Below are 27,601 nucleotides of genomic sequence, written 5' to 3'. Positions count from 1 at the left end.
GCACAGTTGTAAGTGCAAGGTGCAGTGGGTGTCTATCTGAAACTCCTGATGCCTGTGAACTCATCTATCTGAAGAGAGGAACAAAATTGTGAGGGCATTTTCAGAACCCCCTCTGTACCCTACAAGCCCTCTGAAATTCAGGGCAGCCAAAAATGAACATGGAGCATCATCTTGCCACTTTACCCCAAAGAGAACTATATGAAAGAGGCAAGGTTGACCTTTTGGGGAGGAGAGAGCCTTGGGGGAGAGGAGGAGAGGTAACCCTTAAATGCAATGGAAACAGCATTGAGCCCTCATGTCTTTGCATGTCAGATTTGAGCAAATGTTTACTATCCTGTTGTAATCTCTTAAAATAAGACTTTGTAATGGATACACTGAGACACACCTGGCTTTAGCTTTGTGGATAGCAGTTAGCTCCACAACGCTTTATAACAGTATCTTAGAGCTGTTCCAGAGGTCACTAACAAACTAGGAAACCAATAACAAAGTGGTGCTAAATTTTTATTGCCTGTGCAACTGTGGAAACTTTATTACTTCCTTACATAGTGTAACCTTATCAATTTACTTGTAGCTAACTTTTGCATTCTGTGAAAACTGGGACATGATTGATCTGTCCAAAAATTTTGTTCTGCCATTTAATGAAAATAAACCTAGGATATGATGATCTACTGCTTGACATTTCTAATTGGATTTGATGTTTTCTAATATGTCTGAAGAAAAATCATTAATGTGAATAGTTGCACAAGAAAATTTTAACTTAGAGAAGCAGAAATGTAATTTTAAGTGTAGTAGTTGTAGATTTCCTCTTAGAATATTTATTAGGTAGTAAAATATTTAACACCATACATGAATTTTAATACAGTGTCTTGCTGGCAGTACCCATGCTAATTTACAAGATTTGCAGCAATTACCATTCTTGGAAGCTAAAATACAATGAGTTATTTCATGAATATATAAAGGAGGCCTTTGTAAAGATTTAACAGGACTCTTAAAATGAAGTACTGACAAACATAATTTGAGCTGGATGCAAAATGAAAGTGCAATGTCATCCCTGACATTCATAAAAATAAATTAGCATTGTTTCCTTCTCTTTACTATTTTTGAATACATGTCAGTTTGAGAAGAAATTAGATGCCATTCTTACTGTGACTTCTGGGAGTATTAGGAGGCTTTCCTTGGGTATGGAAAATGGAGATCCAGGTCACCATTTAAATATATCTAACCAGAGTGGCCCATTTCTTCAACATTAATATTTAACAAACCGTAAGCTGCTATTTTATGTACATATGACATACAAAAACAAAACACCTAATATCTTTTTTTGTTTCCCACCTAAACATGATGCTCTTCTGAAGTTACTGCAGCTTAGATTTTCAAAGGGGCCTATGGGAGTTGGCTGCATAACTTCCTTAAGGCTCCTTTGAAACTCCCAACCTACATTTTTATTGAGAAGATAAAACTATGGTCATGGCCTTTTAACTTTGTTTTTTTATGCATTTAATGCTTGTGAAAAGTACAAGACTGACATTCATAGAGATGGAACCTCTGCATCTGCAGAGGAGTTACAGATTGGCTGGCAGCTGTGCAAGCTTCTTCATGCTGCCTTATCAATGTGCCTCTAAACCCAGCCCTGCAGGAGGAGGTTTCTGTGCCATTCCATCCTTGGCCTACCTGTATAAACTCAGACTGTTATGTTGCTGTCATGGGACAACTAGCCCCTTTAAGGAGAGCTGTGGCCCAGCCTGCCCATTACTCCCTTCTGAAGACCTACCTGGGACTATTAATTATCCCAGGTGAGTCTTTAGAAGGCAGTCACAGGCGGCCTGGGCCCTGACTCACCTTAAAGGAGCCCGTTGCCTATTGTGATGAAAGTTTTTGGGATGTAGAGCACTGTCCATCAGGAGTTGAACGAAGACTTTATTAGTAACATTTGAGTTCTCTCGCATCCCTAATGTTCAAGAGCTATTGACCTCAACCAGCATGGCATTGCAGAAAATGATACTCAACAGTATGTGCCAAAAGATAGATACAGTAATTAACCAAATACAAAAGACTTGACAGCCAATTCAGCTTGGTAAGGATTTATTTTAAATATAAGTGTCTTATTTTAGGTGTTGATATATGTTTTAGGGAATAGTGGCTATGCATTCATATGGAAATCTACAAAATGATGACCCACTGAAGTATAATGACACACAACAAATTTCTGTTATACCAGAAATTCAGTTATGATGTCTGTAAGGTCTTAGATCCTTTCATATATTGTAGCCTGTGGAGTACAATATGTGGAATAATAGGATTTGCATCACCTAGCTAAGTAGTTTATAGTCCCTTGTATGAAGAACCAGCACACCCATCCACTGTGTAAAAGTTGAGAAGAAAGACAGAAGGAATTAGAGAGAGCTGGTGAGAAAATGTGGCCTAGACTGTTTTATTTTTCAGGAATAATATAAAAAAATTTTTTTTTCAGCTGCCTTTATATATTCAGTCAGCCCATGGAAGGAAGATCACTCTGGTCCCACTGTGTAAGTGGCAAAACTCCTGGCTAGAAGTTCCCATTGATGATGCAAAAAGATTTTATTTACTTATTCATTCTCAAGCCTCACTTTTGTCTCTTATGGTTCAGAAAACCTTCATAGAGGGTATATTTCTCTCTCTCAATGCCTGGAAAATGAAAGAAATTATAAAATATGCTATTCATTAACTGTACTACCTGGCCCATATATACTAAATCTCTTTGAAATTTGGCATTATTCAGTTTGGGTCTGAGTATACCTCTACCCCGATATAACGCGACCCGATATAACACGAATTCAGATATAACGCGGTAAAGCAGCGCTCCAGAGCTCTGGGGGATCGAAGCAAGTTCGATATAACAGTTTCACCTATAATGCGGTAAGATGTTTTGGCTCCAGAGGACAGCTTTATATTGGGGTAGAGGTGTATGTCAGTGTAAATAACGCCAGCAAGTCTCTCTCTCTCTCTCTCTCTCTCTTTTTTTTTATTGCAGTGTTCATTATCATTTGTTTTAGAGGAGGTCAAAATATGCACACAAGTATTTTAAAAATCAGATTTGGTCCTTAACATTTACCCACACTAGTTAGTAAATTTCATTGGTTTTCATTTTGCTCACACTTAAGGAGTGAATATTCAAGTAGAATAATCCTTGAATCCAGTTGTATTCCATGTGCCCATAACAATAAGCTATAAAACCCTGCTCCCTAATCTTGTACCAAGTGCCTTTAATACATTTAGTCCCAGAATCAAGGATAGCATCAGAAAACAATATATGCATACTTTACACTTTGACAAGCTTAACTGGTTAATGTTAAGTAGTGAAAGAACTTTCTTGATGGTGGTCTTCAAGCTTGTCACCCAACAGATTTTGATCAAATGTGAGTGGCAGGTTCACTAGATAGAGAAGAGATAAGCAAAGCATTCATTAAATTCTACCATTTCTCATTCGTGTAAATCCATACAAACTAACAACTATAATAAACAATGGAGAACAGTGTCATTTAACAAAGCACATGGTAGGGAGGATGATTACTTTTTTAATATTATTCCTTTATTGTTTTAACCTCAAGAACAGAATTAACAATTAAGAACATGAAAATCAATTTCCCCCTGGCTCCCAAGAAAGGAAATGGATGAAAGACAAAAGCATGTATCAAATTCTGAAAAGCATACACAGTAAGGCATGAAATATGTTGCTAGAATTATGCAAGTGGAGGCATAAAAATGATAAAACATCTCACCCTCCCCATATAGCTGTGGGACAAATGCACTTATTGTTTACAGAGTATGCTCAGCACTAGAAAACAGCCATTAGTTTTCCACAACATCTATGGAATTCTCTTTACGTAATCTAGAAATGGTTATCATAACATATTAAAAACATCTAGTTTCTCTTCTATCGCAAATATAACGTTCTTAGATGAGGATATTGGGAATTCTGATAGATATTTTTAAAAATAGGGGTCAGATTCTGATCTGAGTTACACAGGTGAAAATCCATAGTAATTTAATTATCTTTAATGGGTATTCTTCAGATTTACAATAGTGCAACTAAGGTCACTGTCTGGGCCATCATTTAGTATATTACGTATCCAGAGAGATCTGGTCAATGCATAATCTATAATGCAACAGCAATTGTATATTTACTCAGCAGCATTTATTAGGGCTAAATTTTCAAACAAGTTTGAATTGTAGAAATGTACAGTAGAGTTTGTAGACTTGTTTCCTTCTGTGGGCACAAGATACTCTCTATTTACAAAGAATTGTGTGAACCTGTGATGGTACTAAAAGGGCTTACTGGTGCTAACAAGCTCAATTAAGGCACCTGGCAGTATCTGGAGGATGAGCCAGGCCTCACTGAAGATGAAGCCCAGCTGGGAGAGGAAGTGGGTGGTAAGCATCAAGTGAGGAAGTCAAGATGAGAAGGGGGCTGCAGGATCAGAGAGGAAGAACACTGTTGTCTCTCTCTAGTTGACAGAGACTGAAGGGAGAGCCTAGAGAGAGTCACGTGTACAGTAATCCCAAGGAGACAGTGTAGGAGATGGCCTAAAGAAAGGCCAAACTAGGAAGAAGTGAAGGGAGGCAGCAAGGAGTCTGTGGAAGCAGACAATTGCTGTTCACTAGAGGGTCCCTGAACTAGATTCCGGGGAGACTGGGTTCCCATACCAACCACTAAGGTGGTGTGGGAACACCATGACACAAGGGTGAAAAGGACTGTTGAATCCAGAGTCCAGTCTCCAGGGAAGGAGACCCAAGAGGGTCTGCACAAGAGTGGAAGTACAACCCTGCAGAGCTCCAGAAGAGTTGAAGAGTTAGGTTTATTTAAATTTAGTTCACTGGACTCTTTGTTTATGCTAGAAGGAGAGAGACTTTAAAGTGACCTGGACAGAATGCTTAGTCTTGAGAAGAGGCAGAAGTGAAGTGGCAGTCAGCAGTGGGAGCTGATGGAGACTAAAAGCTGCTATGCCATACCCAGCCAGGAGGGGGAACACTAGTGGTGAGGCAACTCTTCAACATAGCACCTAAGCTAGTCTGAATATTAGACCACAGCCTTATGAAGCCATGGTTTGGGCATGCAGACAGAGTTGGGCTGCACACATATCAGTGGAATTTTGAATAAAGGTCCTCTATGTTCCATTTTGCTGTGCTATCCACTTCTCCCCTTCCATCTAGGAACAGATACACTTCAGCATGTCACCTCCTCACCTCATTTTGCAGTTACTTGCAAAAAAATATAAAGAGATGGAGTCCAGGAAGCTGTGTGTGTGCATGCACATGTGTATTTTGATGGGAAGGGGCAGCACCAGCTGCCATTTCTCAAACTGTAGTGGGCAGTTTACACGTGACTCCTGACTTAAGCGTATGTGATTTATGACTAGTTCGTGCATGTCTAAACTGGTCCATTCAATTCTTAAAACACTGAGGATGTGTATCTTCATAGTCACGCATCCACAATCTAGTCAGTCTATGCACTCTAGTCCTTTGGTGTGCACTTGCCTTGTACATGATTAGTAGTCCCCTTTGTAAGTTACATGTGTTTGTGTATAAAAAAGACTGTCTCTTGATATAGAGGATATGGAGCTCACTACTACTACCCGTTGGTGAACAGGGGGAAATATGGTTTAATTCTAATAAGCTTTCTATCCAGAAATTTCCCAACTGTTACTCTCAGTCTTCATAGGTTCTTCTCATGCCCATTCTTACCCTGACTACTCCACTCCTGATTATCCCCACTCCTTCACATCCTGTATTCTTATTTCAAAGATAGGAACACTTTTCCTGTGACAAGAATGGAGGTTGAGCAGCATGGAGTTGCCTGAAGTACTATAAAGTTTTCAGACCTAATTCAACCAACATCCACAGTGCTCCTGTTCTCTGTGCTGGCCAGAGAAACAAAACATCTGCACTTGCTCCAAAACCAAAGTCTTCTGCATTATGGCACAGTCTAGGCCAGCTAAACATTTGTCATGTATGTAACAAATGTTTAAAGGGTCTCTCTGAGTGAGGTAGTGCATCTGTCATTGCTCACAAGAGTTCAGAACTTGGGTGTGATTTTGACCACAGGTACAGTTAATGTACAGTAGACTACATATAACAGATTAACTATTTCAGCTTTTTTAGGGTCAGGAAGCTGAGCCTTTCATCAGGATGTGGACCTTGCCATTGTTATCCATATCTTTGTCACTTCAAGATTAAACTATTGCATTGCACTCAACATGAAGCTATCCCTTAAAACCATTTGGAGGCTGAAGCTGGTGCAGAATGGATCATCTCACTTATTGAAAGGTGCATCTTGTTGGGAGCATATGACACCAGTGCTCCAGGATTTGCAGTGGCTGCCTGTTGGTCTCTGGGTAGAGATTAAGGTGCAAGTTAAATGCCCTAAATGACCTGGGATCTGTTTGGGTAAGGGACTACCTCTCTCTGTAGGGCAAGCTACCTGTCACAGGGTAACTGGTCCATGTGAGTAGACCAGGCTGAGTTCCTTTGTGTCTGAGCAGATGGGTCCAGTTGAGCCAATTAAAGGGAGCAGATCTATAAATGCCTATAATGGCATGTCAGAAGGCAGGAAGAGAAGGAGTGATTGTGCAGACTGTGTCTGGGGAGAGGAACCATAGAGGAGTGAGGCTAATTCCCAGTGGTGGGTCCCCAGAACAAGGGGGCAGGTGCTCAGAGCGGAAGCCCTATGGCCAGTGCTCCAGAAGTAGAATGAAAGCTGTCTGAGACAGAGGGAAGAGCTCTGTGTGTGTCAGAAGAAGAACCAGAGCTGAATATGAACTATTGTGTTGTGATTATAGACTTCATTTTGGGGACTCTGAGGATTGTTTGAATCATTTCTGTGATTAAACCAGCCCTAACTGGGGGATGCTACTAGCCACAAGAGAGACTATGTAGAGCTTTTAAGGGATCTAACAGATGCAGGGGCCTGCAAAGTGACCTTTTGCCATCAAGGGGTGCTCAGGTGGTGGCCACCAGATTACACTGCCACAGGGGTGGTCAGAGAAGGTAATCAAAATGACTCCCCCCATTACATCCCTGGAGGTATATTTTCAGTGAGGGCACCAGGACTCAAACTTGCTTCCCATCCTGGTTTGAAATAGACTGTAGTTGATGACCGTCTAGGCATGCTGCTAAAGCCATTTGTGTGACAGCTTTTGGGGAAGGGTGAGGTTGGATTTGGGGATAAGAAGGTTTTTTTGGTATTTTTTCACATTTTATTGTCTGCTGGCTGGGGTAAATTGTTGTTTACTTATGATCACTGGGTTGCTATTGGAAATGTAATTGTCAGGACAATCAGAACTCTTGTCTGAGTATTCTTTTTTAAAAGTTCAAAACTGACAAAGAAATTTGTATAACAAATCAATAGAACACATGAGATTAGATCACTTAAAATGTCACTACCATTCAAGATAACAAGGCATGATTAAACAAAACTAAAATTACCAACGTGAATGGACTCAGTCCCAGAACTCATGGTGGCAGTGCTTAATTTGTGCCAGGGCTTGCCAGGGCTGAGCCTCAGCACCTCTAAGCTTGGTAGGTCATAGCCCCAGCACCTCTGGATTTGCTGCATCACTTATGAATGTAAAAAACTGCTTGAGCCCTGGCACATCTTTCATTACAAATTAAGTACTGCATGTTAGTTTCATTGCTGCAGGATCTGACCTCTAATTTTCAGCCAGGGTTGGTTATACTGAGTGTGCATATACTTGTTTGTCAGAAGAGAAGACTAAAAGCATATACAAGTGAACTGGACATTAAGCTGATTTTCCTCCATTTTTGGATCATATTATACAGTACAGAAGTTGATAACAGTTTTGCCCAGATGGTGCTCAAATAGCAGATGTAGTACAAAAGGATATATACCGTCTAAAGCTGTAAAGCATGTTTACATTGCAAACAGAAACTTTTGGCAGTGTGTCTCAGAGCCCAAGTCTACAGACTGGGACTCGCGCTATGGTACTAAAAATAGCTGTGTAGATATTCCTAAGGAGGAGGGTGGGCTTCAGAGCCTAAGCTGAAGCCCAGATCCAAACATCGTCACCACTATTTTGAGCACTCTAATAGGAGCCCTGTGAGCCTGAATCTGTAGGCCTGAATGTCTACATAGCTATTTTTAACGCTGTCGCATGAGCCTGAGTCTGTAGACCTGGGCTTAGGGTCGCTGCTGTGGGTTTCTTCATGTCATGTAGACATACCCTAAGAGGCCATGCAAACCTATGTTCCTGCAGTGGTTAGCACAGAGAGGAAAACCAAGCTTCTGATCTGCCTGGTGGTGCAAGGCAACACCCTATCAAAACAATGAGGAAAACAACTATTTCAGGGAACCATACCATCTCTTTGGATGCTTTCACACAACAGGACACCAGTCAATAAGAAATACACCTTGCCAATTTGGATGGAGTTGGACTCCCATTTCCCAAGGCTACTAGAGATACCAGTTGCAGCTCCATAGCTAAGGCTGAGTTTTGCACTTAACAAAAAGGATGAATCCCCGCTTTGTTTTTGAAGAATAGAGCATAACCCCCTCAAAAAAACAGAGTTTATTCTGTGAGTAGAGAACGAATTTTACGAGAATTTAAAAGTAAATTAGTCAAGTGGTTCACAAGCTGGAATTAATTACACAACAGATACTTCTAAAAAAATGTCACTTGGTGTCAGACCTTTGAGGGGAAAATGATGAGCAGGGAGAATATTAGATTGTGAGACAACCCAGTGTTTCCACCTCTGTCTAATACCAAGTTTCTTGCTTCATTGTAGTCTGTTTCCAAGACATCAACATCTTTCTCAATGGTTTTCATATATGCCAACTGTTGCCTTCCTCTTTTCTATCTTCCACCAAGTGGTATCCAGTCAAGGGCTTGTCCAGGAATAGTTTTTTGACATCCCTACAACATGCCCAAACCACTTGAGCCTTCTTTCTTGAATCATTTCTTGAATCATTATCTGTACAGTTTGTTGGCCAGTCTTTTGTAACATATCATTAGTTACTTTATCCTGCTAGCAGACACCAACTAGTCTCTGCAAGCATCTCTGATGGAATGCATTGTTTCCTCTTGTGGGCTTCTAGCATTTGCCAAGTTTCAGAAGCATATAACAATGTGAGTTTCATAATGACATTGTATAACTTTATCTTGGTTCTTGCATGAATCTCCTTATTTTTCCAAATATTTGCCAGTCTTGAAAAAAGCTCCATTTGCCTTTCCAGTTCTTTCTTTCACCTTCTTATGGAGTTGGCCGTCGGCAATGATTGTGCTCTCAAGATATACAAACTTGTTAACCATGCCATATTAGTCACTATCAATCACAAATGTACCATCAATGCTGACTCCTCTTTCGACAATCATGACTTTTGTTTCCTTTTGGCCGATTCTTAAGCCTACTTTAGCAGCCTCACATTTGACAATAATAGTGGTCTCCCTCATGGCATTGCCATCTATGTCCAAGAGAACAATATAATCTGCAGAGTAAACATCTTGAAGTTTTCCCTCAATGCCACTTAACTCCTGTATTTCCCTTTGATATTGCTCTTTGCATCTCAATCTATCACAATGCAGAAAAGAAGGGATGATACGATGTCTCTCTTCTGCACTTCAGTGATATCAAACCAATATGTCTCTCCACTTTCTGTCCTTGTACGGCATTTTGAGCAGTCATACAGCATGCTGACTGGTGACACTGTGTTTCTGGGAAGCCCATATTGTCACAAGATCTTCCATAGTGTCTCTCTATGAATGCAAATGAAAGCTTTGGTGAAGTCTATGAAGATCAACAGCAGTCTTCTATGGGGGACAAGTCCTTTCTCAATCAGCCATCTGAGGACAGATGTGATCTACACTAGATTTTTTTCCAGTCTAAGACTTGCTTGCCCTTTATGCAGTTTTTCATCTATGACCTGCTTAAATAATGTCTCTTTAAAATTCAGTTAAGCAAAACTAACACTAAAATGCACGAATCAAAATGTCATGGTTATTTCATGGTATCACTACAGGACAAAGTTAAGCTTATCTGGGTGCCTTCATTGTTCATTTCCATACATATGTGGATTTCTTTAGAATTTAACCTTGAGCTCTGAATTTTCTGCATTTATAATGCTGCTTGTGGGGATATTACAACATACCTGTATTTTTTTACTCTGTCATTTTTTTGTCTGGGAATTTAAATCAAGTAGTGGTGCCTTAGAACAAATGAGATTCCATATGACCTGGGAAGGATCAGGTTGAAAATAGTAAGTGAAACATGTAACTTCAGAGTTGAATTGACCTGGAAATGAAATCTCCGCAGCAGTGATCCTTTTCTAGCCAGCTACAAAATGGTGGTAGTTCATGATTATCTCTGAAGAAATTATTGCTCAATTTTTTTAACATTTTAATTAAGCTACGGGTTTCAATCTGTAGAAGGATAATGTATTGTCAGAACAAGAATTGGTACAAATATGACAGCTAGAAGAGGAAGGAAGTGAATGTTAGTAAGCTGCAACAAGGGAGGATATTATTATTAATATTGTACTTGAAAGCCAAGTTTAGACTTTGCAGCTTGGAGAATTTTTATGTCTTAGTTTTACATTTCAGATTTCTCAGCAAAATTAAGCATGACTGAATCAATAGCTCCAGCATGTTCCTTAGGAAGAGGAGATTCAATTAACAGGAAGGATAACAAAAAAGGCACTCAAATAATAACTGTCCTTCTCAACTTTTTATACAGCTTTGTCTCTTTAGCAAAATGAGATTTCAACTTAAAAAAAATGAAATGCTGGACACTTAAGCAGCTTGTTAATAAAATTTTCCCAGCTGGTTTTATTAACTTCATTTAAGCACATTGTGGTTTGCATTTTTATAAGGCTAATGGGTCCTGTTTGGTAATTTATTGGACTGATGCTCCATTTCAGCTTTACACATTTTTTAAAGCTGTTATTTATGGTTTACATTTTCAACAATGGGGCCATTTGGGTTTTTTTATGCCTTTTTACTTATGGTTAACCATGCTAACTCCGGAGTTTGTTAACATAACATCAATAATATACATTCCAATTGACTTCCTGTTCCTGGGAGTGATGTTTGAATGGCTCAAATAAAAACAGAAGAATGGAAATGGAGATCAGGCACAACAGAAAAAAATATTTGTAGGAGGAGGCAAGATTAAAAAGTTAAGAAGATAACAAAAGCCAAATTCCATGGGCTAACTTGCAAGCACCAAGCCATTTCTATAAAAGTTTAATTGCCCCCATAAAAAACTCTCCATGTACTCAGAACATATTAAAAAAGGCTGCTTGTGTGGTCATGCTAATTGTTCCTGCAGGCCTTTATGTAATTCTGGATCTGCTCTTATTGGGATGTGTGCTGCCTATGGTTCTGATCCATTCATCTACAAGCATAACTTTAAACATGAGTAGTCCCAATAACTTTAATGCATTTACATGCTTAAAGTAAGGCCCTGCTTAAGTTTGTGAATAACAAAGCATGCATTATTCAGGAATAAGCTAAGGTGTGAATTTAAACTGATTAGTTAACTCCCCATGTAGAAACTCTTATTCTGGTATAACAGTGTCATTTATATTTATTTATTTGCTTTAGCTTATGTCATTTGGGAAGGAGCTTAAACTAAACTGAGAAAGCCACTGTTATGCTGGAATAAGGGTGTGCACATGGGGAGTTATACAGGTTTAGTTGTACCAGTATAATTATAGCAGTAAACTTGCCCTTTATGTCTATCCCATTTTTAGTGATGATTCACACCATATTGCCTATAATTGCTTGCTTACTGAGGAAAATCTGACTAAACAGCTAGGGGCGACTTTATATAACATAATGACTTACCTGAATCCATATCCATTGTTGTATTTTACTCCAGAGATGGCCACATTGGCAGTGATGGGCAAAGTGGAAAGTATAACTAGTAAATAAGAACTATGTCACCATACTCCTAGCCTGGAAGGGAGAAAACAAGTGTAAATATCAACCAATTCTGGCTGGAAATTGTGGAAAGGGAGAGAAGATTACATGGCAGCATGCCCCTGCACCTCCTCACTCAAACAAGTAGAAGCCTCAACAGTATGAACACCATGTGGGTGGGGCTTCTTGTGGTTGTGGGAGGAGGGAATGTGTCAAGAATCATAGGGAAGGGGAGCTGCCCCTCTACACCACATCATGTCAGGCAATCTGGTGAAGTTTATGAGAAAACTCCACCAGAATTTAATGCTGGTCAGAACAAAATCAGCTTGGACTCTGATTTCTCTCCCACACCACAATCAAGTCTCCAATGGCATTTGTGTTTATGAGATGTGTTGCCCTGGGGGAGCAGAACAGTAGAAAGAGGCCAGTATGCCATGCAAGTGCTGTCAGATCTGCCTGATTAGGTTTGTGAATTCCCAGGTCACCTTGAGTTCCAAGGGGACAGAAGGGCATACATCTAAACCAGGGGTTCTCAAACTGGAGGTTGGGACCCCTCGGGGTCATGAGGTTATTACATGGGGGGGTCGCAAGCTGTCAGCCTCCACCCCAAACCCTGCTTTGCCTCCAGCATTTATAATGGTGTTAACTATATTAAGGTATTTTTAATTTATTAGGGGGGTTGCACTCAGAGGCTTGCTATCAGAAAGGGGTCACTAGTACAAAAGTTTGAGAACCACTGCTCTAAACCTCTGTGCAACTACTAACTCCTCCATAAAGAGTGGATAATATCTCAGGAGCTATGTGGTTCACAACACATTTTTCTTAATTGCCCCCTTCTTACGTGTGTTTTGTGTGTGGAAATGGATAATGTGTACCTGGAGTGGTGATGCAATTTGGAGTCCGCACCATACATAGTAAGAGTGGTTGAATAAGATAGTTTATGTGAATGTTTCCTACCACCATGTGTTTAGGAAATTTGAATTTAGCCAAATTACTTTAGGCATGGAAAATTGTGAACTAGCTTATTCAGTCACATTAAAACATCTACTGTTTTCCTTACCAGTTATGCCCATTAATGAATGACATACTAATACTTTGGGATAATGACTGTTTGATAAATTATGCACTTCTCATAAGTTTTAATGCACACCCTTCCAGGAATGGTCTACATGAAAAAAGGTAATATATCAAGCAATCTGTAGTCATCAGAAATGAAATAAGAGATAATTAAAATAGGTGAGTAATAGTGAGATCAGAGATTGGTTTTACTTCACTTTGTCTTTAATGCTTTAGTACAAGGAGAGTCTGGTACAGTTGTATATTACATAAGATATAAATGTGTGCGGCTAGTGTTTTTTTTTTATTGTACTTTCTTCTGAAGCATCAGATATTGGCCACTTCTAGATGTAGGGGACCAGGTTTGATGTACCCATGTTTTGATCTGTGAAATGGTCTGAGCTATGAAAAAGGAAGCCCATTATGACAGCTGTAGAACGTCACATGCATTTGGGAGGATTTGCTGGCAATTAATTGGGAATATTTTAGGGACAAACCCTGGAGAAGATTTTATTGAATGAATCTATGCCTTACTAAAAGGAAATTTACTAAGATCAAAGGGCATTTGCCAGATTAAGGAATAAGGACAGCAAGACATTGTTCTTTAACGTAAAGCTAGTAGTAAGTGTGTGTATGTGTGTGTGTGTGTGGGGGGGGAGAACAGAGTACAAGACAGGGCATGAAATCCTGGCCTCTTTAAATTCAATGAAAGTTTTGCCATTAACTTTCATAGGGTCAGGATTCCATCTAAAAATATGCAATTACTGAATTTTCCTGGTCTCTGGTTCACCAGCTAATGGAAAAGATATCAGCCACCAGACTAAATTGCCATAGTTGTTCAAGCACAAGATCAATATTTTAACTGCAGGAAAGATGTAGGCAGATTATGTATCTGACTTCCTTTTCTTTGCCATTAATACCTATTGTACTACAAAGATCACAGTTAGCCAGAGAACACTAAGGGCCAGAATCTGCTATTCTTGCTCGTGTTGATTATATTTTACTCTACATGTAGTTCCATAGAAATCCATGGGATCACTTACAGTAGAAGTGTGGTTAAGAAACATTATTTTATTCTTTACCTGAGTAAATAAGATGTTGCGAGCAAGAGTAAAGAGGTGGTTCAGGTCACATTTGCTTTCCATACCTGGCTAGTCTGCAAACAAATTGAAACACTTACACTAACTATAGAAACATAGCATTACAAACTTTAGTGCTTGTCTTAAAGAGTTTATAGTGCTGGGGTGCAATCCTTGCCTCATTGAAATCAATGGGAGTTTTGCCATTGATTTCATTGGGGCCAGGATTTCACCCGTTGCCTTCTAAGGCTTTGCTTGCGATGCAAAGATTTTGCTAATTTACCAGGCTGCTGGAGGGAGGTAGATATTTGAGAGTGGCATTTAATAATCTTCTGAATAGTGTTCAAGGAATGTCTTGGAAATGTGATTCTCCAGGATAGCTGCTTGTTTTGTCGTAATGCTTCAGACATGACTGTTGCTGGAATATATGTGAATTCTGGCAAGAGTAGGCTGATTACATTTTGCTTAATGGAGAGGTTGGCTTGTCTAGTGTGTGGGTTACTGCATGAGCTGTGCTGTGGGGGCAGGTTATTTGTTTGTCAGCAACTCTTACAAAGAAGAAGAGGAAAGAAATTGTGGATTTGGAAACCAGGCTGAAACAATTACCAAAAAATGCCTGCGTGTTTTATGGAGCCTAAATGCATTAGCTTGAAAAACAAAGTAGATGGTGGAGTTTTGTTTCCCAGACAGCTCTTTCTACACATAAACATCAGTCAGACATTGAACCACGGGTCTTACCATCGTTAAAGGTGAACCTCCTGTGAGAGTAGAAAGTCTCAGTTAGAACTGCTTCAAGCACACCCATGATTCCTGCAGACTAGTAATTTCTCCTTTTCCCCCTTCCCCATCCTCCATGGGATCATTTTTTCCTCCTTGTTTATTATTAAAATTGTACATTGCATATGTATTAAAATAGTGAATGCTCACACCCTTTCCAATGCTTAATCTCACCAAGCCTCTTGGCATCTTGGCCTGGCTCCACAAAGGGTCATAGGCATTGCAATACTGGGGCCAGGTCTACACAAGAGACCTAAATTGGTATAAGGGGGGATGAAAAATCCACCCCCCTGAGCGACTTAGTTATCCTGACCTAATCCCCCATGTAGACAGCGCTATGTTGACAGAAGAGCTTCTCCCATCAACAGTCAGGAGATTTAGCTGTCTGTCATTTTGGCAAAAAATAGCTTAGGTTCCTGCCTAACTTTACACAAAATGGTCCTGAAGGTAAGGAAGTCAGGGGAGGGGAAGGAGGCATCAGCCTCCCTTATAAACTTTAGCTGAGTGATTATGGAATTCACCCAGAATGTGGGAGGCCCCTGATTCAATTTCCCTCTCTATTTCACATAGAGAAGGGATTTGAAGAGGGATCTCATATGGTTCCAGTGAGTACTCTAGGCACTGGACTATACAGTTATTCTCATACTGTCTCTGCCCCAATTAATATTTAATTAAAGTGGAGCAGTTTCAACCAGACAGACTAACATCAGGGGTCGTACCCTATGACTGGAGAATTGCTAATATGGTTCCTATTTTTAAGAAAGGGGAAAAATGTGATTCAGGAAACTACAGGCCTGTTGGTTTGACCTCATTTATATGCAAGGTCTTGGAACAGATTTTGAAACATAAAAGTAGTTAAGGAGCTAGAGGTGAACGGTAATCGGGATAAAATACAACATGGTTTTACAAAAAGTAGATTGTGCCAGACCAACCTGGTCTCCTGCTTTGAGAAGATAACTGTTTTTTTTTTTAGACAAAGGAAATACAGTAGATCTAATCTACCTGGATTTCATTAAGGCATTTGATACAGTTCTACATGGGAAATTATTTGTTAAATTGGAGAAGATGCGGATTAATATGAGAATTGAAAGATGGATAAGGAACTGGTTAAAGGGGAGACTACAATAGGTAATACTGAGAGATGATACTGAGAGAGAGGTAATACTGGAGGGAGGTTACTCCTGGAGTTCCTAAGGGATTGGTCTTGGGACCAATCTTGTATAACACTTTTATTGGCAGTAGGTGTATTCTGAACACATCAACTGGATCAGGCCCCACAAGTGAGATAGGTGGGCACATGCCTATCTTCACCTGGTTTGAGGATCATGTTGGGTATTAGGCATGAGACAGGAATCACATGAGGCAGCACTGCATATGCCCAGAGACAGAAACTTAGGTGCCTACATTTTGCAGAGGAAATTTTAGTTGCCTAGTGACTTTAGGCATCTCTAGGGTTAGGTGGCAGCTGATTGGAGGGTTTGTGGATCACAGTGGTGTGTTAAACTGGGAGTTAGGTTCCTAAAGGTCTCTTTGTGGATCCAGGCTTGGCCCCTTGGCATTCTGTCATTGTGCAGATTCACATCTCTACAGGGGCTGCTATGTTTACCTCTCTCTCCCCAGCACTAATAGGTAAGTAGAAGAAACATCTGGGGATCATTGAAGCCAATAGTGACACTTGAGTAAGGACATTACAAGCAGCTGGGGCCACACTGGTTCAATGAGAGTAAACATAGTTGTTCTGTGTGAAACTGAGCTACCTCTGGACAGTGAGAGCCTCCACTCTGAAGGTAGGGTAGTTATTTGATAGCCCCCAGCCCAGCTTACATGTGGGGAAATACACTGCAGCATTGATTACCATGCTTGGATCACTGTCTCTAGATATCACAACTCTTATCCTGTTAACATACAAAAGTGGGACAAATCCAAAATATGGATCACAAAACAAAAACCAAGACATTAAAAATGCTGTGGATTTTCTGTGTTAACAAATCTTTCTATAGCCTCACTTTCATCCCTTATTTCTGATGTAAATAATTTTTAACAGTAAAAGTAAGGGGATCCCAAGTTTGTGTGGAAGTTTGACTGAAATCAGTTATATCCCTCATAATGCAGACAGTTGAGAGTTGTACTAAACACATTTCTAAAAATGGCCTGCAGCACAGCTGCTAATCAGGATCTATTTGTAGGCTGATAATTGTAGTAGATTTGTACATCCTTTTATTTAACCCAGAATAATAGCAAACAATTTGGTACAATCTGAGTATCAGTTTCTCTCTCTTGTTCTCTCCCCCTCCCCGTAGTAAATGTAGTGTAACTCATTTATGTTGTTAAAGAGATTAGTTATCTACAGTCACTGTGGAACCAAATTGCCAATTTGGAATAATTGACAATTACTTTTTCTACAAGGAAACTAGACCCATATGAGTAGGATGTACCATCTCCATAATTTTGAGAAGTATTAGTAATTCCTAGACTCCACACACATTCCACAATCAATCCGTTTTGAGGAGAAATGACCTTGTGCCACAGGGAAAACAAAATTGTCTCCACCAAGGAATTCATTACAGGAGAGGAATGGTAACAGTCCTCATTCAGCAAGAATGAGTCTCCACTGATTCTCCACTGATTGTAATGATAGCCATCTTGATACTTTAAAGCATTGTAATAGCCCATTAACTGCAGACCATTGCAATGATATTTCTGCCAAAATGAACATATGCTGAGGTGTGAGGTAGAATGAAAAACAGCTCAGTGAAAATCTTTACATCAGAGAGATCTCCATGGAAAGTTTATCAACGTATGAACTTTTGAGCTTTACAGACCTCTTCTTCAGGTCCAGGGAAGTCCAGAGTGTCTAAGTACAACTGGGACAGATTGTTAAGCATAAGGGGTTCACATATGCTGTAACTGACCACTTAAGAAGTGAGCAATTAAGGGTTAACAGGCAGTGGGGTGTGTTACAAAGCATTGTAATGAGCCATAAAACCAGTGTCTCTGAAACCATGGTTTTAAGTGTCTAGCAGAATTATGAATTTGAGGTCCCAGGCTAGTCTTTTGAGGGTCTTGTGCAGGTTTCCTTTAAGGACAAGGACAAGGACCGATAGGTCAGATATGGAACAATTGTTTTGTAAAAAGTGTTCACAAAACAAGTTTTGTTTTTGTTTGAATTCATCTGAGAGCTTAGTGAATAATGAGCATAGTGAACAACTCACATAGTTGTGGCATTTGATGCACTGGATGAGGTACACCACATGTTGTGATAGTCCTGTGTAGGACCTTTTAGTTTTGAAAGGTGTGTTGGGGAGGGGGGTGTTGATTGTCATAGCAGTGGTGATATGTCCGGAGGTTTTACATCTTTGTTCTGGCAGGATTTTGTGCCACTTTGATTTGGTGTGTCCTGGTCTGTGGGGAGTTTGCTTCTGATGATGAACTTGGTTAGGTTGGAGGGTTGTTTTGAGGCTAGAAGAGAAAGTTAAGGATTTGGTCGCATCCTTGTAACTGTAGCTGTTTGAATATACCCCATATAGGTTCCAGTGTGGTAGGTGATAACTAGCGATGTGTGTCCAGAGGTTTCCCCCCACATGCAGGTATTGAAGCAGGTTCTCCAGTGGTATTTGGGTTGCCTGTTCCATGATGCAATCTACTTCTCTGGTGGAGTGTTCTTATTTAGAGAAGGTAGTTTTTAAGTGTGTTTAGGTGCGTATCATGGACTTGCTCTTCTGAGCAAATATCTGAGTGCCTGCTGTAGATAATTGATTTTTTTTGTATGTCTGAGGTGATTGCTGGAACTGTGGGGATAAATGTGGTGATCCATGGGTTTTCTGTATACAGTCACTTGTAAGGTTCCATTTTTGAAGCTGGCGTCCAGGAGGTTGACGCTGGTGTGAGTATTCTAGAGAGAGTTTGATGGCTGGCTGGTGGTTGTTGAAGTTGTCGTGGAAATCTGAGGGAGTTTAGGTCATTTGTCAAGAGGATGAAAATATCATTGATGTATTTCAGGTGTAATGTTGGTTTTGTGGTATGTTTTCCCAGAAATTCTTCCTTGAGGTGGCCCATGAAGAGACAGGCATATTGGGAAGCCATTCTAGCAGCCATGGCTCTTCCTGTGGTTTGGACAAAGTGTTTGTTGTTAAATGTGAAGTTTATTATATGTAAGAATTAAGTGGATGTTATTTTGTAGATATTTGAGGCAGGCAGTGATTCTGTCCTGGTGAGGGATGTTGGTGTATAGGGAGGTGACATCCATAATGGCCAGAACGGTGTTCTTGGGGAGGGTGTTTAATGTTGTAGTGTCTTGATGAAAACTGGCCCTTGGCATGGTGAGAGGTTTGAAAATGGTTCCTATGAATGCTGATGTTCCTTCAGAAAGAGTGCCATGGCCAGACATTAGTGGTCTGACTGGATTCCCCTGTTTGTGTATCTTGGAAAGTATGCAGAAAGCCCTTGGGATCAGACTGGGGGCGGGGTGGTCTGGTCCTGAAGTTATTTTGCTGCAGGATGGCCACCTTAAGATCTGCTATTGTGTGGCCAGGGAGGTTGAAGTGTTCTCTTACAGGTGTTTGTATATTGCCATTCCTAATGTCTGATTTGTGTCCATTTATCCTTTTCCGTAGACACTGTCCAGTTTGGCCGATGTACATAGCAGAGGGGCATTGCTGGCATATGATGGCTTATATTAAATTGGTGGACGTGCAGGTGAATGAACTGGTGATGGTGTGGCTGATCTGGTGATCCAGACTTCAAAGAGAAACTGCTGAGCTTCAGTTCATCTGCAAATTTGATACCATCAGCTCAGGAACAAAGACTAAACAAAGACTGTGAATGGCTTGCCAACTACAAAACCAGTTTCTCCTCCCTTGGTTTTCACACCTCAGCTGCTAGAAGAAGGCCTCATCCTCCCTGATTGAACTAACCTCGTTATCTCTAGCCTGCTTCTTGCTTGCTTATATATACCTGCCCCTGGAAATTTCCACTACATGCATCCGACGAAGTGGGTATTCACCCACGAAAGCTCATGCTCCAAAACATCTGTTAGTCTGTAAGGTGCCACAAGACTCTTTGCTGCTTTTACAGATCCAGACTAACACGGCTACCCCTCTGATACTTTTTAGTTCTGATTATCATTGTGGGATTTCTTTCTACTTCTTGTGTGGTTGGAGTTTCTGAGTGGGATTAACATTAAAAGTGTGACCCAGGCAGCCCCTCAGCACCATCTGGCAGAGGGCACGCCATATCATAAATCTCATCAGGCCTGACACACTGTCATAATCTGTATCTAAATTGTTTTATGTAAGGTGTCATATGTAAACTGATATCACACTGGTCATTAATATTATTGTGTAATATAAGTATGGGTGGTGTATAAAGAATTATAGATGTGTGCTGGAAATATGTTCCTAAAATGTATTTGGCAGACAGTGCATAAGCCCAGACTGTCTCTAGACAAAGGAATGTTGTTTGCAGCCTTGATTGTCTCTAATGTAAATTAAACAAGGTGAGACCAAAGACAATGCAAAGTACATAGCCATCAGGCAAGCAAGTAGGGGAAGATGACAATTTAACAATCTCCAAGGGAAATGGAGACTGCAACCCCAGGAAGTCATCTTGCCTCTTGAAACAGGGTCAATGAACTTTGGGAAGACATAAGCAGAGGCAAAAGGTCATTTTGTCATCCATTGCTGAGGGGATGATCAGGCACAGCATTCTTCAAGCCTATGAAAGTTGGGTCTCCCAGTCAGGAGTACTAGGAATGCTGAATTTGATGTAAGTAAGGAAACTGCTCAGGCAAAGATTGTAACTTGAATTAAGTTTTAATCACTAGAAAGCATGTTTTGTTTGTTTTAACCTTTCCTATCTCTCTCTCTCTTATTTGAAAATACTTAAACCTATTTTCTCTTAATAAACTTAGTTTTGGAATAGACAACAATATCTCCATGCTGTGTATTAAACTGAAGTGTGAGTCTTCAGCTAAGCTATGAGGCTGGTGTGTGCTCTGTCTCTTTGGAGCGAACTGGTTAACTTCTGTGAAAGTCCAGTGAGAGGGACTGGATATTGCAGGGGAATGATTTTGTGGGGACTCAGGTTGTTGGTATCTCCCTGCAAGGTGTAACCATGCTGCTGGAAGCCAAGTGTGAGGCACCCATGCTGTGAGCAGACTGCTGGTGTCAGGGTTCTGAGCCAAAGCAGCATAGCACAGAAGCAGTTAGGGCAGGGGTGGCTCTTCAGAAGTTAATATCCAGCTCCTCGTATAGGCACTGACTCTGGGGCTGGAGCTACAGACGCCAACTTGTCAGTGTGCCAGGGGGTGCTCATGGCTCAACCCCAGCTCTGCCACAGCCCCTGCCTTCTCTTCGCCCCTTCCCGCCCCCTCCCCTGAGCCTGCCGTACCCTCGCTCCTCCCTCTCCCTATCCCAGAGCCTCCTTCACACCATGAAACAGCTGATCAGAAGGTTCAGGGAGGGAGAGGGAGGTGCTGACCGTCAGGGTTGCCAGTGGGCAGGAGGTGCTGGGAGCAGGGGTGTGGGGGGAGCTTATGGGGGGGGGTGTTGCTGACATATTACTGTGGCTCTTTGGCAATGTACATTGGTAAATTCTGGCTCCTTCTCAGGCTCATGTTTGCCACCCCTGAGCTAAGGTTACTGGAAGTGGTGACACAACCCTTTACTGGCCTGAATGAAACCCCACAGCACCACAAAAAGATCTATTAAACATTTTTCCAGACGTGGGGTACAATCAAGAGTCTAATGTCAGCACATCATTTTGCCAGCAGGAGACCTGGATTTGAAACTTATAGTAACACTTTCGTGCTTCTTTCCATCCAGCTTGTGCTGCAGAGAACCGTGTGGATCAAATGTTGCAGTGTAGGATGGACATGTAGTTAGGGAAGCACTATAAAGGTTCCCTAATCAACTCCTACTTCACTGAGTAGCACTTTCCTTGTGTCTCGGGGCATGCTTTGGGTGGTATTGATCTTAGGGATAGTATGTTGCTCACTGGCAACAGAATCTAATGGTTATCACATAATGGTGATATTTATGCACTGTGCCTCCAGCTCTCATGCACATTTTCTCAGAGACACCCAGCATATATTGGGTACACAGCATAGCTTACATTACAAACACCTGATGCAAAGTCTTAAGGCTGACATTTATTTGGAAGGAAAAGGGAAATAAAAGGGAGTTATCCATAAAGAAAACAAACTTTAGTCAGATTGTCAAGAAAATAAGTTTTCTCACTTTCTGCAATCAGGACTGGAATTCCCAGCCCCCAATACCCATACACATGTAATTTGCTGTTAGTCATTTTGGGAAAGGCTTTCCCCCCCTCCCTATATCCCAAGGCCAGCAGAACAGTGTAGCAGATTGTGAGGTCAACGTAACAGTGAGTCTTAAACAGTAGAAATCAATACATTAGAGGCCACATTTACAAATGTGTTTAGGAGCCTAAAGACAGGCACCTAACCAGCTGTGGTGCATTTTGAAATCCCACTAGGCACCTATCTGTATCTCCAGGCTCCTAAATAGCTTTGAAAATCTGGCCCTGAGTTTAATAATCAGAAAAGAAACTGCTAGGCTCGGAGTGAACTTATGTTTATAAGTTGTAGTTTTTAGGACCTAACAACAACAAGACTTTTCTTTGAACCTAACTAAATGTAAATTGCTGACCAACTCACAAATAGCAACCAGTTTAGGTAAGTGCTCTCCTTTCTTTTGGACAGAGTTTTTATGGGTTTACTGAAACTAATCTCCATTTGTGAGGAAGGGTAATTGGTTTTATGGCAAAGGCACTGGATTTGGCCCAATCAGCTAATTAGGCTGCAAGATGGAGGCAGCTAACTAAGGACAGGCTCACCTGTGCAGGAACAGGCATCGCCAGCTACATGACTTCATAAAGGTCCTAGGGGCTGTTGCTGCCTAAAGAAGTAGGCTGTAGTCAGTCCCTGAGTAGAGGGAGTTGGAGGCTGGCAAACCCGAAGGGGGGGAAAGCCAGATATGTAGGAAGAATCCTAGGGAAATAGGAGCAAGAGGTAGGACCTACAGGGACTGTGACTGCTTGTTAGTGTCCCTGGGATGGCACCCAGTGTAGAGGGAGGCCTGGATTCCTCTGCTACCCCTAGAAGAGTGGAAAGGGTGTTGGAGGCGCTAGCCAGGAAGTCTGGAAAGACTGTGAATTCCCTGGAAGGGGAGGATTGTAATTACCTGGCTGGAGGGCTCAGCCACAGAGAGGCACGGCAGACCTGGAAGTGAGTGGGTCAGTAGAGTGAGACAAGATGGAAGAAGACCACACCAGAGGGAAGGTCTTCAGGCTGGCAGAACTAATCCCCAGGATGGTGGATAGGAGGTGTTGCTTGTGGTGAGTGGACCCTATGATAGTCTGTCTCATCTATGTTGATTGAAGCTCTTTGAGTAGGAACTGTCTCTTAAGTGTGGGGACAGACTCGAGCACAATAGGATTCTGAACTTAGTTGGGGCTACTACTGTAATATTACTACTAGTGAATGGAAGTTATGAATTTAAATTCCCCACAATCACATCAGTAATATTAATGCCAGCCACTGGAATAGACATAGCCAAGATTCCAACCACTATTTGTGTGGTCTAAAGGCAACAGCTGTAACAGGTTGGCTAAAGAGAATATTCCTTTTAAGTTCATTTGAAGGAACCATGCAGAGTTCCTCTTAGCTGGAAGTGTCTATGCATTTCTTATAGTTTCAGCCAAAAAGAAATTAAATAGGTAACTGATCGGTTTTCTCTGCAGTTTAGTTTATGTTCAAAATTCATGTTAAATCAATTATTACATTAGATAGAAACTTGATGATTCAGAAACAAGTGAATCACTTTTCTTTTCACCTTCAAATTCAGTGTGAAAGACTGGAAGCAGTTTTGACTTTATCATTAGTTCTAAAAATATTATTGGAGACTGATGGTATGAGAATAATTCCCAAGGGGAGGTTCATGTTTTCTTGTTCTATAACTATAGAATTTTGAAGCCACTAACTTCAGCACTGTTTCCAGATTGGGAAGGTTGAATATGTTCAATAGATCTTTAGAACATTTTCTGGCATTGCTTTTATTGGGTATGTTTTATAGTACAATGGGGATCAAATTTTTAAAGCACTATGATGGCAGGACTGAAATAAGGTTGGTATCATTGTTTCAAAACATTTTGAACTTTTCTTTGTAATCAAGTTGTCCATATCACACAAGAGCTCTTGTCTATCAAAAGCTCATACTGTTAGACTAGTTTGCTTACACATTGCCATTTGTATGTGTGCGTGTGTATATCTCCAAGTAATTTAATTTTTATAAACACCAGTTTTCATAACACATTTTTGCACAAGTTTAAATCACAACTTCTAGCTGCAGATCCTCAGACTAGAAGAATCATGAGTCTGCTGTTTCAGAGCTGTTGTCTTCCATCACATTAGTGATCCATAGACCTCAGGACTGAAATTTTACCATTAAGTTGTAATGTTTTCTTTAGTACTGTTTCAGTGGCAAAACTATCTTGGTTCCATTGAAATAATAGCCTAATTGATAATCCCCCCTCTTTTCTTTTCCTTTTTCTTATACTGGCCAGGGAGGAAGGGTGCGAGAATACGCTATATGGGCAACAATTCAGAGCAGTAGAAAATATTCTTAGGGACAGAAGAGGAAAGGGAAGGACTGACTCACAGAGAGCAAGGCAGTTTTTTCAAGGTAATGCCTGTCTATGAAATCTGTGGTTCAGCTTTGATGCAATCAACAGAAATGGACTTTTCCACCTGCAATGGTCACCTTCACACTAATTAAACACTTGGGTGTTGCCTAATACACCTTTACATGGACAAAATGTGTCTCCACTCCATGAAATCAGCATTTCAAAGAAGCAGAAATAGGACGCATGCAGGAGAGAAAGGGTTAAAGATTCACAATGGACTCATCATCTTTATCATGTGCAGGGATTTTCACCTATTTTAAGGAATATACTGTTTTCAGATAAAGGGCCAAATCCAGAGTAGTTACTGCAAAAATATTGTTACAATACTAAAAATAATCTCTGTTTTTAATACATTTGTAAAAACGATGTTAAATTTAAGTCCAGATTCTGTAAACACCATCATGGCTAGCCTCTCTGGTACTACTCAAGGTACTATATCTAGTAGGAATTGTTTGCAGCATGTTCTTTACGTCTTAAACCTATATGGAGTTTTGAGACTGACTTGCCTAACAGTACTGCCCCTTCTGGTATTAATGAAACCTGTAATCATTCTGGGCCAAATTCTGTTCTTGCTTCTCATGCAAGTAGTATGGTAATTATTTGTACTTTCCGTAATGTCCAATATTCCCCAAGCAGAGTGTGCACTATACAAACACATGGAAAAACATCATCCCTGCACAATTCTACTCTAGAATGAGATGCCAAAACTTAAGATTACAAACAACATAAAGGAAGTGGAATTGTGCTGCTAAAGGGGTGAACGCTTTGAATAATACTAGGATCTGGGGTGGCTACTTAGGAGAGTTAGTACGTAGCCTGATGGTAGTGACTGATTTTAAATGATGATATTAATATATTAAAAATCAATATATATCTTGATAGTGACAATCTCACTAGCCCTCCAGCCATGCAATGGGGTTACTGAAATGGGTAATGAGAAATATTTGGTCCACTGTGATGTTTTGTATGTTTTTGACCAGTTACTTATGGGGGCATTAGTAAATCACTGCCTCAGATAAATCTGAATGAAAGTGTTAATGAAGACAACTTAATTACAAAAGATCCTTAATCTATAGTTTTGGCCAGGAACTTCACTGTAATGTAGCACATTCTTTTCAGATCTTTCCCTGGCATTAAGCTATTTGATAGTTCTACTTCCTTTTTTATGAAGTGGGAGGGGGCGCTAAATTGAATACATGTCAATCTGGTTATGTTAGCTGGAGTATGAGTACATTCAGAGATTTCAGACTTCTTAACAGGTTCACTTTAATAAGCTTTTCCTTCTTAGATCCCAGAGTTCTTTGTAAAGCTGAGTAAGCATTATCTCCATTTACATTTGGGGTGACCTGAAGGATGTGATGAGGAAATCACTTACTCAAAGTCATACAGCAAGTCACTGGCAATGCTGGGATTAGAATCCAAGTCTCTTGTGTTCTTGTGCCTACTGGCAACATACTGTCTTTCTTACATATGAGACAAAAATATAAAATGAGGGAACAATGCAGGAAGCTTACAAGGCTGTGGGAATCCCTGATTTAACATAACGGTTTCTAGAACATCCATGTCATGATCTTACATTTCAGCTATTAATAATTTACAATAAAATATATTAGCATCCACATTAGATTCTGTGCAGCTGTACAAAGGAATTTGAGTGGGGAAGAAAAATGAAAGAGAATGCAAGGAGTCTATTTCCTTGCATGCCTATGCAGAGCCAAGGCACAGCTGCACTTCTTGCACTCAAAGTGCAAGAACCGTGCAAAGCTACTGTTGCTGGTAACTTATTATGGGCAGGCATGACCTGTGCTATGGCCTCCCCTGAATATCAGCAGCCTGAGCACAAGGTGGTGGACACTGCATCCTCTAAAAGGTGGTATAGTAACTGCATCTCCTGTATTTCCTGGAGCTCTGGAACAAGGTTTGAAATAACTGCAGTCTTTTACATCATGCTGTATGATGTCTATTTGTGTGGGTTGTTGTGGAAGGTGGTTAATGGGGCTTAGATGTGTGTGAGGGAAAGGCATTTTGTTGAGGCTGAGTTCTGCTGGAGATAGATTGCTATTTAATTGAATTTTTGTTCCTATGATGTGTGGCAAGGGTGTCCTTTTAGTATAATGTGAATCAAAATAATAAACAAATCCGTCTGTAAAACTAGATGAATGATTTTTACCATAAGCAAAATCTGAAAGTAGATAAGATTTACCCATCTTCCTTTGTGTGGCTTATGACTTGCATCTAGAGAAGCTGAGGCTCAGAAAAGTTAAGCATTATGGTTAGAAGGCATTGCATTTGAATGGGTTATGCTTTGTCTGGGTAATCATGTGATCTTGGGTCTAATCCTTGTTCTAATACTGACTTGATATGTGCCTTACTTCTGAGCTTCAGGTCCCCATCTGTAAAATGGAAGTGATTATATTCACTTCCTAAATGAAATTATATAAATGGCTATCAAGTTGAAAGAATTATTAAGTCCAGTAAGTGACTGAAGGGGAGGATTGAATTTAACATTCTAGCTAGTATTCTTGCCAGCAAGTTAAAGAAGTATGGGCTGGATGATTGGACTATAAGATGGATAGAAAGCTAGCTAGATTGTCGGGCTCAGCGGGTAGTGATCAATGACTCCATGTCTAGTTGGCAGCCAGTTTCAAGTGCCCCAAGGGTCGGTCCTGGGGCCGGTTTTGTTCAATATCTTCATTAATGATCTGGAGGATGGCGTGAACTGCACTCTCAGCAAGTTTGCAGATGACACTAAACTGGGAGGAGTGGTAGATACGCTGGAGGGTAGGGATAGGATACAGAGAGACCTAGACAAATTAGAGGACTGGGCCAAAAGAAACCTGATGAGGTTCAACAACAACAACAAGTGCAGAGTCCTGCACTTAGAACGGAAGAATCCCATTCACTATTACAGACTAGGGACTGAGTGGCTAAGCAGCAGTTCTGCAGAAAAGGACCTAGGGGTTACAGTGGATGAGAAGCTGGATATGAGTCAACAGTGTGCCCTTGTTGCCAAGAAGGCTAACAGCATTTTGGGCTCTATAAGTAAGGGCATTGCAAGCAGATCGAGGGTTGTGATCATTC

General features: G+C 40.6%; 2 long non-coding RNA genes across 5 annotated transcripts; one reads left to right on the top strand and one right to left on the bottom strand.

Moving 5' to 3' along the window:
- Positions 1 to 1,237: 1,237 nt before the first annotated feature.
- Positions 1,238 to 26,048, bottom strand: LOC120407399. 4 transcript variants are annotated; one of them, XR_005599938.1, is made up of 4 exons: positions 11,835 to 12,026; positions 8,682 to 9,746; positions 3,320 to 3,411; positions 1,238 to 2,664 (listed from the first exon to the last, which is right to left on the bottom strand). It is a non-coding gene; the product is annotated as an uncharacterized LOC120407399 (long non-coding RNA). The 4 variants fall into 4 exon arrangements; XR_005599937.1 differs by lacking the exon at positions 1,238 to 2,664 and having other exon boundaries at positions 2,916 to 3,411; XR_005599940.1 differs by lacking the exons at positions 1,238 to 2,664; positions 3,320 to 3,411 and adding an exon at positions 25,896 to 26,048 and having other exon boundaries at positions 5,716 to 9,746; positions 11,835 to 11,945.
- Positions 22,754 to 26,671, top strand: LOC120407398. The gene is made up of 2 exons (XR_005599936.1): positions 22,754 to 23,173; positions 24,401 to 26,671. It is a non-coding gene; the product is annotated as an uncharacterized LOC120407398 (long non-coding RNA).
- The last annotated feature ends 930 nt before the right edge of the window (positions 26,672 to 27,601 follow it).

This window comes from Mauremys reevesii, linkage group 6 (genome assembly GCF_016161935.1).
Source record: "Mauremys reevesii isolate NIE-2019 linkage group 6, ASM1616193v1, whole genome shotgun sequence".
NCBI classification, from domain to species: domain Eukaryota; kingdom Metazoa; phylum Chordata; order Testudines; family Geoemydidae; genus Mauremys; species Mauremys reevesii.
Note: the sequence above shows the minus strand (reverse complement) of the source record. Positions and strands in the feature narration are given on the sequence as shown.